This window comes from Morone saxatilis, unplaced genomic scaffold (genome assembly GCF_004916995.1).
Source record: "Morone saxatilis isolate NCDOM2014 unplaced genomic scaffold, NCSU_SB_2.0 Contig12, whole genome shotgun sequence".
Taxonomy (NCBI): Eukaryota; Metazoa; Chordata; class Actinopteri; family Moronidae; genus Morone; species Morone saxatilis.
Window position 1 is genome coordinate 6,623,097 of NW_023339674.1, and position 12,500 is coordinate 6,635,596.

The following is a 12,500-nucleotide window of genomic DNA, read 5'->3' on the forward strand; positions in this document are numbered from 1 at the left end:
CACACACACACCACCACCACCTCAGTGCCCCCTTGCCTTCAGTCATTGTCTATTGCTGCAGTCCTGCAGGGGGTAAACGTCAAACTCTCCAAATTGGATGAAACATTATGGGAAATATTATGAGGCAGCCTGCTGGTGTGATGGCTAGGGGCTTCTGGTTAATTGAGTTGTTGCCCGCGCTGCATACTGAACAGGACCCGAGGATGGCAGACGAGTCGGGTGGGACACTGGCTTTTTTTTTTTAAGACATTTTATCTTTATTGGTTAATGTGCAGTCAAGACAGAGAAAGGCCAGATGGAGGAGAAACGGGGAAAAGACAGAGAGAAAAGCAGACTTTCCCAGCATATTTATCTGTACAGTATATCAGTCACCAAATTTTCAGACAAATAGTAAACAGCTGTAACATCAGTGTTATTTTTATCTTGAATATTTTGAATAACTAGAAGAAGGAGGAGGAGTCTATTTACTTTCCCCCAAAACTATTTGATACATTACAATTACACCAAGTTCAAAGTACCCCCACAACTTCAGAGCCGTGCCTCCAAAACTTTCTCTGCTAGTCACTGAATAATTGCGCCTCTTTAAGCCTGACATACAGAAATCTTTTATCCACAATATTAGTCGGAAAAGGAAGACAGAACTGAAATTTTAAAGAGAAGAGGGAAAAAAGCAAAGTGAAGTACTTTTGATCATCGCTGCGACAAGGCTGAGAAGTAACATTTAGTCATTAATGTCAAAGTGGATATATATCCCAGGATTTATATATTAGCATTAAGAGAACCCTATTAGTAATGTGGCTCATCCTTATTCGGGGTCACTGCCAATGAGTAATAATCTTATGCAAATATATTCTGCTGGGGAATTTTCTGATGATTACTATATGCAGATTCAGCCCAGTCTCTTCCGCTGGGCCTGAAATGAGCAAAAAACAGAGATATCCATACATTGTTCATGATTAGACAAAGATAAAGGAAGCTGAACTGCAATATCAAGTTTTACATTATTAAGAAAACATAGTTTCAGTTATACTACTGGCCATAATTTCTTTAAAAGGCTAACTATATATCTGCTCTGTAGTGTATTTACATGAGTGCAAACATTAATACATCTAAATCTGGAATTTCCAGATCTCATCATTGCTCAAGATAGTGATTACAATGTAGATATACTTATAATTCATAGTGCTTATCGTTAATATAAAATTATGCTGATAACTTTCAAGTGTCCACTGATGTGAGCCCATCCTAGTGGTGTTCACAGACTCCTCTAAGACTGTGTGGGAAGTGCGAGTTTCCAGGCGGCTACTTCATCAACATTTCTTGGTGGGTCAGTGTCCTTCGTTGCAGAGCACATCAATTCAGAGGGGACATCGATCACAGCCGCCTCTCGTCACATTGACCAGCTCATTAGCTGGACTTAATATACGCCGAGGGAGCTCTGAGGCCTGCGTGTCAGTCCTGCACTCTGTCGAAAGTCGGCTTGGAAATGTAGACATTTAGGCTACAACTCTTACTGGTACAAGGATGAGAATGATAAAAATGATAAAATGATAGCATGCATGTAATTTATTTGAAATATAATCCTATTTCAGGATGTGATTCTTTTTATCTCTAATCATTGTTCTCTAATCAGGTTGAAAAGAGGTATATGATGTTTAAAATTCTGACAAATAAAACCATACATGGTAATTTTTGCCAATCCAACATCCTCAGATATTACACTTATGTCATGATTTACATCCAATACTAATGTTCAGTATCATTGCAGGGACATGTGTGCCCTGTATGTAACGAAGTAGACAAAAGAGTCATGTGTGGTAGACACAAGACCAAAGTTTGCACCTTGCCAGAAAGCTGCAATTAACGTTTCCTTTTTTTTTTTAATCAGCTATGCGCACATATACAAAGACCCCGGTTTCATGTCTCTGTCAATGTAAATGCACAGAAATGGGCATACTTACAACAAAAAGATAACAATGGCAACAAGCTTGAGAGGGTTAACAACACTATTATCCGCAAACAACCATTTTTTCCTAACCATAACTAAGTGTTTTAGTTGCACTTATAGGTTATTAACATATCACTCCATACCTTTACCATTACAGTAGCTGCCATGCACAGGTAAAATAATATTAATAATAAACTTATTTACTATAAAAAAGCGCAAGAACAACATACACAGAAAACACTGACATTTTAACAAGTGGTCAAACATACAGAGATAAAGAAATTCCTATACAAATGTCAGTCTGTACAGGTGTGTTTTAAAACCCTTTTTAAACTGTATTGTAGAAAGCATGATTTTAATTGTTTTTAAATGATGGCCCAAAGTGAAGCTAGCAATTAGAGAAGAGAAAGTGAAACTGTTGAGGATTGGCAGAATTGCTTTGAGTTCTCAAGTGAAATTCTTGAAGATTAAAAGGCCAAGTAAAAATGTTTTCATTATGGTCATAAACAGTATTTACCATTTTAATCACCTCAGAAAGTTGTGTGTGTATCATGGCTTTCTATGTTAAAACAATGCTTCCACCCACTGATGTAAACATCCACTCCAGAGCAAACCAGAGTGCCCCAGCTGACTGCTGGCCTTGTCAGCTTGGCCCACTCACAGATGAGGGCCACATTGTGCCTATTGTCTGACTAAATGGTGGCTACAGAGAGGAGAAAAGGGGGAAACTTGTGTAAACAAGCTACAGCTTTAGCATCTCAATGTCACTGCATGGGTGTCTGGTGCTAAGCAATGCTTTGTGCCTGTTGGCATCATGCATTCCTGCCTGGGCAAACTTTGGACACAATCCTGCCTACTGGGCCTCTCGACTTCTTCTGAGGATTTGGAAATAAATTGCAACAATTTATATCAAAAGAGGTAGATAGTAAAAGTCAGAGGAAAAATGATGTCACATAAAACTTCCTCGGGTGTTATTCATCAGGGAAACCGAGCAGAAATAAACCACTGCAAAGTGTATTGAACTCTCGGTGCCCAGAGCAGCTGACTGTGTCGACCCTGTGAGTTGTTTACCTGACTGGAGGCTACCACATGGAAGGACATTCAGAGTATTCCAGGGGGATTTTACCATCACTATAGTGCCCCATTTGCTTCCTTTCTTCCCTTTTATTTGTATCTGTTAGGCTGCTGTCATGTTGTGTTTTGCATTGAGCAGTTGGAGGCACAGATAACAATTTTGCTGCTGCTTGATAAGACTGTTTCACTTTTAGTGCTGTTAGCTATTCTTTGGGTTTTGATCACAAAGACCATGACAACTGTGAAGTCAATGTGAACACACAAATGTATACACACTGACCTCTGTGTGTCCTCTGTGTTTACCTTTGCAGACAGTCAAATTTTAAAAGGCACAGGGCTCTTCTGTCTCTAATCATTACTAGCTAAAGACATTCCTTTATTAGTGTCTAGTTTTGTAATGCTGCCAAATAACACTTTATTGCCCTTTAATTAAATATTAATGGCAGTGTCATTACATCTTCATTCATAATTAAAGAGCTACCAACGACTGATATTGCATATTAATGTAATTAAACATCAGTACAGTGTGTGTTTGTGTCAGAGCGTTCTGGTGCAGTTGTGTGATGAGGGTAGCTTTTGATTTAAACAACAGAAATGATGATTTTTGTTTACAATGCATCAATAAACGATTTTTTTTTTCAAACCTTTGAAAAAATATTTTTTATAGGATCCCAGTAAAACTGCAGTGTTGCTTTCCCATTTACCCAATTCCCATTCACACTCCAGACAATACTGTCCACATTCAAAGCTTCAGAATGCAACCCCTGTATTACATTTTTAAAGAGATAACAGCGCTATTCTCCACCTTTCACCCTCCTCCCCCCAACCCCAACAGATCAATGCCCCATTAGGAACTGAGGGATAAAAAAAGAGGCTCCATTCCAGCTAAACTGACCCCCCACTGTAGTTGTAGATTACAGGACCTGCCCCCCTCCCCCCAGTCACCCTGACTTCATGACTCCCTAAGATGCGCTTGGTAGTAATAACGCATGATAACAAGGCTGCTTTTGTTGTTAATTTGGTAAACAGGAAGTTTCTGCCCTGGAAGCTAACGTGAAGACGGACACCAGCAGCAGGAGCAGAAGCCATCTTTAAATCCCCTTTGGTGGTGTGACCCCTGACCCAGCCTCAGAGAAGGTCAGACAAAACTTATCTCTCAATGAATAAACTGGTGCCTCTTTTAAAGTCACCATGTTAATGATTGCCTGCAGCTCATGCCTTGGCATTCTCAAACAAAGTAGTACATGTGTTGATTTTTAATAATTCAGCCTTGTTAGAGTGGAGGTCTTATTTTGTAGTTCTTTTTGTTATTATAATACTGTACTCCGAAGTGATTTGTGAGTTATGACAGCATGGTGATATCCCTACAACAAAGTCTGTCAGACAGCGGAAGAAACAAGTGTTCAGATCATTAGACAGGTTGTAAGTGAGCCAAACACTTTACAGAGTTATTTGAAGATTAAACCAAAAGTGAGGACACAAGTGTCAGTTATAAACCCTGTTACCTATCAAAATAATGGCAACACAACAAAGTTACCACCAAAGTTGTGAAAAAAATTCCACAAAACAGACAACCAAGACTAAATGAAAAGAGAATATATAGGTAAATTTTATTCTGAATTCAAAATCTATGTATCTGAGTATAATAATAAGCTAAGTATACTTAGCTTATTTGAAAGATTTAGCAAATGTCCAGAAAACATTTTAATATGAATATACAACCACTTCTTTTCATGTGATCGATGTTCCACACTTCAAAGCTCATGAAAAGCTAGTAATTTGACCTTTGAGTTGATATATAAGATCATACTTGTTGTACTTAAAGTTCAGTAAATTGTAGTTAGCAAAATACTGACAATGTGCTGAATTCCTACACAATCCTACCTCTAACCCAACACACATATACTTGCTGTCAGAAGGGTCAGATGTGATGTAGAAGTGTCTTACAAAGAAGACACAAACAGAGTCAGACCTGGGGATCAACACTGCAACTCTGCAGTCAACCAACCAACAAGCCACCCTGCTGCCTCATCAATTATGCAGAATCCAACGTCTTCATGTAAACCAAGAGAGGAAAGCAGAGGAGATGAGCGAATGTTTTCCACACGGTAATGAAAGTCAAATTCACCCGGGTGCCTGGAAGCACTACACAGGCTGCAGCCATTAAAAGTCAATCGGGGTGTCTGCTGCGTAAACAAATATCTATGATTATTCCAACCTGCCATCCTCCGACAGCATTAAAACATCCTTCAATTAGGCAGCGCTGCAACATACTCAGAACCAAACAAAACTCTCTCTCCACCTCTCTGTCACGTATCATTACTCCCACCATGCCGCTTCTGCTCCCTCGCTCTCTGCACACCTTTCACTCATCACGATGTGTCAACTGTTTGCAGGAGAGGCAGCAAAGATGGCAAGCTCTTTGACCCAGACCGAGATGGCAATGGTGCACAAGACACACAGCCTTCATTGTTTGTTGGCTGGATCAATCAGAAAACACCTTAGGGCCTTTTTTTGAACTTTGGCCACACAGCTGGATGAGTAGGGTCTGACACAGAGGGTCAAAAGACAAGACTGTGAGGATAATAGATGGGACATTTTTTGAGCAAACCTAACTCTCTCTCTCTTATTTCTTGTCTATCTCTGTCTTTCTCTGGTTTTATATGTCACATTTTAGCTGTGTAGCTGGTATGACAAACTGGTATGTATTTCCTTCACCATAACCAAACTTTAAGATAAAGTTACACCGTTTAAGAGCTAAAAGTGTCACCAAACTCTTAAAAGATCAGTGTGTAAGTAGATTGCAACTAACTGAACACTGCAGTGTGTAGAAGAAACCACGGTGGCCCCCAAAACTCATGAAAAAGGCCCTATCTACAGCCAGTGTTTGGTTTTTAAATTCTACTACTGTAGAAACAGGGCAATTCAACATGGTGGACTCTATGGAAGCGACCTGTTGCGTCTGTAGATGAAAACGGCTCATTCTAAGATAACAGAAACACAATGATTCATATATTTGATGATTATACACTAATAAAAACATACCTATGAATATTATATCACCTTTCTGCCAATAGATCCTCCCAAATGTTACACACTGGACCTTTAAGAAATGTGGCTATGATTCGGACTTTAGGGAGTTCAGCAGGTGGAAACTATTGCCCTTAACTTTTTTTCCAAAGAATGTATTTGATATGTTGTATTAGCAAACATGAAAAGTATAAAATAATTCTTGATGTTTTTATTAATTTATCATCTCAGTGCGTAAAAAGATTTTTCCATCTTATTAGCAGAGAAATCATGTGGATAGTCACAAAGTAAATTTGCTTGGTCCTTGTTATTGTATCTATCCGTAAAGTGTGATAAATTCATGTATAGTTAGTTTTTCACCCAGTTTTAAAATGTAATGGGGGTAATAGGAACTGTTAATGCCAAGTGTAAATGCAGGCAGAAAACATTCTGACTGGAATGGGTTTAAATCAGCCAGACATCTTGATTGGATTGGGTACCATTATCCAGATATATCCAGGTACAGAACACATGTATAAATGGGGCCTCTGATCGGATTATGACCACACCAATGCTGCACTTAATCACTTTGAGTAACTATTACATTTGGCCATGTTACCTGACAATGTGTGACACTATGCTTGGACAGAAAGTTCCATATTGCAGCTTTAAGCTTTTAAGATACACAAACATGAAAGGCTCCAAGCATTTCAATTTGTCTTTGTGACTCTATCGCCACTCTAAGCATATCAGGTCTGAAATTTAGTGTCACAATTGAGGCTTTTCTCCCTCTGATATCAATGCACTAATTTAATCTTAAACTAATTAGATTATGTTGATTTATATACTTTGAGGAACATGTGACAAGCCCACAGGGATACAAGCCTCGCCTTAACTCAGGCCTATGTTTCTGTCAGTGCCAAAGACAAGGCTAACACTAACCTAATTGATTATCATATGAAACTGTTCAGCCCATGTGGTTGGATTTAACACGAGTTCAAATTCAATATATTTGGTATTTTCTCAAGAAATAAGTCTGTTCAAAGTAAAATCACATCTTTAAGTGCCACCACTTCAATGAGCAGCAATCCCAAGCTGGAGAGGCTTGCAGCCTTATGTAGGCCAATTTCAGCCGAAGAGGAGCCATTGTGTGACTCACAGGCTGCTTCAGTCTTGTCACTTAAAGAAGAAAAAAGCAGGAGTTCCTGCCACCGGAGGTTTAACGTGAAGCATGCTTATTTCAAAATAAGCTAATTTGCTAGAAGCACCACATCATGTAAAAACGTTGCGCTCATAATTATAAGCAAAAACAGCTGTTGTTATAACAGAATATATATAATTCTTTAGCATCTTTTCGATGAAACTTTGAATGCACAATTCTCCTCTAGATACTGAAGGGGTGAAAAACACTGCTGCTGGGGCGCCTCTGTTGTCTTGATTACATAAACAGTCAGTCTGGGTATTTTAGCACTTGCAGTGTGCATTTTAGCACAAGGAGGAGAGAACAAGCAATATATTGTGTTGTTTCCAGTGTGGACCAGAATGACCAGGTTTTATTGGCTTTGGATGATCAGATTTGAATATACCCAATTACCCCAACATCAAAACAAATACTCAGATGACTGAAAGTTCTGGAAATGCTGGGGTCATCTGGATTGATATGGATGTCATCGGACCATCCACAAAACTGAAAAAGAATCTTGAACTGCATGACCTGCTGCAACTTCTGTATTTATTATTTTATATTGCATTTATTAACTTTATTATTTCATTGATTCAGTTATTGCATTACTGACTCCATTTATGAAAAGGTGTTTTTCAAAGAGATCCAGCAGCAGCAACAGCCGCATCCTCTGTCAACATAAATATAGGCACATTAAGAGCAGTAATGCATTGGACTTCATCCAAAACATTAAGCCAAAGAACAGTAAATCATATAGTCTAACTTAATAATAAGTCAGCTGAAAAGGAGGAAGAAGTATCTGAGGACATCCGATAAAAGCCACATGCTTCTCATCTAAGTATTTTGACAGCAGAGAAATAATTATAAAATGAAGTCAGTGTATATATTTTGTTGGTTATTCAGAAACACACACAGCTGCTAAGAGAAATAGCTGGTATAAACCCATCCTCCTCTAGAGATACACGTCATAATGGTTATGCATCAGACCACACACAACCTTCTTTCACACTTGAGGCAGAATCCAATTGTAGACTGAGTGTGTTAGTTCAAATCCAAACTCGTATTAAGTCTCATGTCATCAGAATTATCATGTTTCAAGAGCCAAAGTACCACAGCCGAACTCTTGAGTGTGTTTTTTTTGCCAAGTGTGTGTGTACATGTGTGTGTGTGTGTGTGGGACTGATGCGACTCAGCTGTGCACAAATAGATGCACTTCCAGCCGAGACTCTTGACAGTCATTGTATCTGCTAAAAACAGCTGAGCCTTTGTTGGTAGATTAACACCACTGCCTAAATGCCTTATTTAAACAGTCCTTTGGATAACGAATCACCAAGGTGCATAGGAGCTATACATTAATTTGCAACTTGGGCCCCGTGCCAGAGTGGTTTGACAGAGTAGCTAAACATTTCACAGTGGATGAGAGTGCTAAATGCATTGTGACAGCCAGCAGTGTGTTTTGTTTCTTACAGTGCATACAGAGGAAAACAGAGACACACACATATTGTATACAGTGACACATGTGCATAGACACCTGTGGTACGCACACCCACACACACACACCTGTGCAGTCCCACACTCATCTTCTGCTCTCTTTCTCTTTGTCTGTGGAGAAATTACAGAGAAGACAATGAAAAATGTGAGGTGTTCAGAGTAATATTAGATTAAGCTAATCGAATTTGAGGAAAAATTGTTGCAGAACATCATGGGAAAACATATCTATTATGGAGACATATTAGCAGTTCAGTTTGTCTGCGCTTTTGCTCATTGCTTTTCTTTCTTTCTTTCTGTCTTTCTGTCTTTCTTTGCCTCTCTGTATTCTCAAACAACCCCACTTTAAAGTTGACACACTGCGCATTTAATATCCAAAACCTGATGTATGGTCAAATTATTCCAAAGGTCACAGACTGGGCAAGGTTCCAAATTTTACATATCTCTGCATTCTTTGTGCAAAATAGATTTTTTTTTATAACTCAATAAACTTGTTTAGAGGTAACAGGCCTTTATGGTAATTGAATAACTAAACAGGATGCTTCAGTGCTACTACAACAATCTCCACCCAGCCGAGGGCAAGAGGCTCATTTTGATTGGCAGCAAGGGTACTCCCTATCTATTAGTGCATTCAAGACAAGCGGGAAATGGAAAGTTTCTGACCTACAAGCAATAAGTATCAACACAGAGGGGACTGTGTTGTGAAGAGTAGCAGTACAGGAAGCTGAAAATTGTGCTGAGCTGCACTTCTGGCTCCCATGACCTTGACCTCTTCTCAGGTCAGTTACTTCTCACGTCTCAGCTACAATGAATAAACCTTTAACTATGTGGGATGAGAGCACATGTAGGTATTTTTCCAGGTACAAGTTTATGATCACATCTGCTTCCTGTGTTATAGTATATGGTCAGACCATGATTTGTGCTAGTTTCAATTAAGTAAAATCTTAATGCTATAGCCTACAATCATATTTTATACAGGTGTGAAGCTGCACAAAGAAATGGTTTTCCTAGTATGGTGTAGAAGAACTCAACAGGCCTGCGCAGAGCCCTGACCTCAACCACACCCAATACCTTTGAAATGAACTGTGAGCCAGGACTTAACTCTCGACATCAGTGTTCCACCTCACCAATGCTCTTGTGGTTGAATGGGAGCAAATCCCTGCCGCCAGGAAAGCCAGGAAAGCATTCCCAGAAGAAGATGAGATCAACAATCACATATGGATATAATGCTTTGGTGGCCTTATAAAACTGGTTAAAACAGCATTGAAGGTTTAGCTCATGGCAGCAGTAAGATCACCTCCTTCCTCTGTCTCTCTCTGCTAAACATTATCTTATCTTATTAAAAAGAAATAATTACTAATTGCTAATTATATTGTTGTTTTTTGCTTTTACTTTCTTTTCTGTTTATTTCCAGTGACTTTGAACTATTTATATTCACATTTGGCTCTGAATGCCTCTTTAAACACATGACTAAGAAAAACAAAAATGTTCTTTTAACTACCTTAAGGCAAACTGGTAATTCTTTGATTTATCATCTCTCTATTGCAAACAGGCCTCATTCATTCACAGTTTGCCTGTGTGCAGTTTACAAAGATAAACAACTTCAGTGTCAGAAGACTGTTTCAGAAAAATTCCCAAACAGACAAGGCCTGCATTTCAAAAAGGCTTGATTAACACATAAGTGGGCTCAACATTTGCAATAACACTGCTAATCTATGCAAACTTTCTTTAGCCTTTTTGCAACATTGAATGCCTGACCGGCCGTGCAAAGGCGTATGGTAAAATATACTCTGTAAAAATCTGACAAAGGCTGACTTCTCTTCCGGCCAACAAAGGATTCCAAGTTTCGCCATCCTGCCCAGCTGCCTAGAATAGACAACACAGCCTCTTTTGTCAGGGTGAGTCAATCTGTGTGGGTGTGAATGCATTAGCCCTTCACAACAGAATTATGCCCCTCGACTCCCCCGCTTTGCTTTCAAATATTCTGTGATAGGTTCCCGCGGTCATGTTTAGATCACTTCCGGGCGATGATTTGCCATAAGAGAAGATGAATGGTGACCATTGAGATGCTGAATAATTATACTTGGACCTGCGAGTTGGGGAACACATAACCCTCAGAGGGCAACATGACAAACATGTTTTTCGGGGGCCTGGTGACAAAGAGCATGTTTTGATGTGACTGGGCATGTTCCCTGAATTGAGTCATGCGACAGGGTTATCGCTGTGGTGCGTGGGCCTTCAGTTGCTCTGTTTGTCCATTTCTGCACTTTGCTTTTCACAGTCTGACTAATAGATTTATGCGTCTGTGTGTGTGTGCGTGAGCGTGTATATGTATGTGTGGGAGTTGATACTGGCATGCATATGCTCATGTGTGGCAGTATAGTGTATGCATCTGTGTGTGTGTGTCACTGCAGCCTGGGGAAAGGAATGGACCACAGCAGCAGACGACCACTCACACAGAGGCAGACCTCTCTGAAGTCATCGTTTCCAACAGCAAGCAGACCACTGGTCATTATCACGCACATGCAGCATCTGTGCAAATGTGAGTTCTCATGAAGGCCCATTGAGTACTAAACACAATTAATTCGTTCAGAACAGCCAGCAGGACTTAATGATCTGTTCTTTTGTCCAACACAACCCAGAATCCCTTGGATATATTAAATGAATCTGCAGTGCACAATTCATGTTGATTTACACAGTTTAAAGGGACATTCTGGTATTTGTCAACCTGAGTATCATTATCATGTTTTAATCGAACAAATTACACACGCTGTAGAGATAAGAGAACTGCTGACTCCTGCAAAGATTACTTTTGATTGGGGCAAGCAGTGCAAGCCTACAGCTTTCCAAAAAGCTTCAGTGCAACAGAAATAACCTCAAACCCTTGTCTCCCCTTGACATCAATGGAGCTGCAGCCCTGTAGCAATCTGCATACCAAAGCAAGAGGCTTGTGCTTGTGCTGGAAAATCTATACAATGGACGTGGTAATTAAAATGTTATCATGACCAATGGACATACATACAAAAATATGAGAACACCCAGGTTGACAAAAAAAAAATATTTATCCATTATTGACAGCAGGATTTAGGCAGCAAAAGGAACATAAAGGTGTATGGATTCTAAGTTAAGTCTATTACTATCTATTATTATTATTATTAGTCATAACTTTAAACTGTTATGTTTATATATACAAAAATAACAATATTCATTGCTCCTCCTCTGTTAATATATTCTCTTTTCATAAAGTACATGGATAAAATTCATAGGATCAGCAGCCCTTGAATATATTTCCAAATCAACCCCTCCCCAGCACGCACGTACACACACACAGTCCCTGGCCTGCTGCATTCATACACACACGCAGACACACACCTTACACACATACGTCGCACATGCACAGCTTGGCCCATTAGTGGTGACATGTGACGTTTCGATGGGGCAAATGAAGCTCAACAATTGATGTCAGAGCCTTACAAATTAAACAAATGGGGGACCGCCATGGTGTATTAGGCACCCCAAACCCCCTGATGAATACAGCCAAGGCACATGCCAGCAGGACAACATTGTCTCGCTCTCCTCTCCTCCCCTAAACAAGGCTCAGAGAATGAGGGAGGCACACACACTAATACACACACACTACAGTCAGTCAATGAGCAAAATTAAACTAACCATGCATTGATTGCCAATTGAGTCCTTTGACAAGCAAATAAACAGCACTGATTCTGGGGATCAATATGATTGATATGTCATTTGGTCTTTCATGTAGCATCTCGCTGCAGTGCATGTATACAGATTGTG

General features: G+C 39.6%; 1 long non-coding RNA gene across 2 annotated transcripts in view; it reads left to right on the forward strand.

Moving 5' to 3' along the window:
• Positions 1–12,500, forward strand: part of LOC118322061 — a 27,795-nt gene that overhangs the window by 10,779 nt on the left and 4,516 nt on the right. Inside the window, exons 2-3 of one of the 2 annotated variants that reach the window (XR_004796432.1) lie at positions 4,052–4,159; positions 9,681–12,500. The exon at positions 9,681–12,500 is cut by the window's right edge and continues 4,516 nt beyond it. This is a non-coding gene — a long non-coding RNA (uncharacterized LOC118322061). Of the gene's footprint in view, positions 1–4,051 lie in introns of both variants that reach the window. The other variant, XR_004796433.1, reaches the window with a different exon arrangement.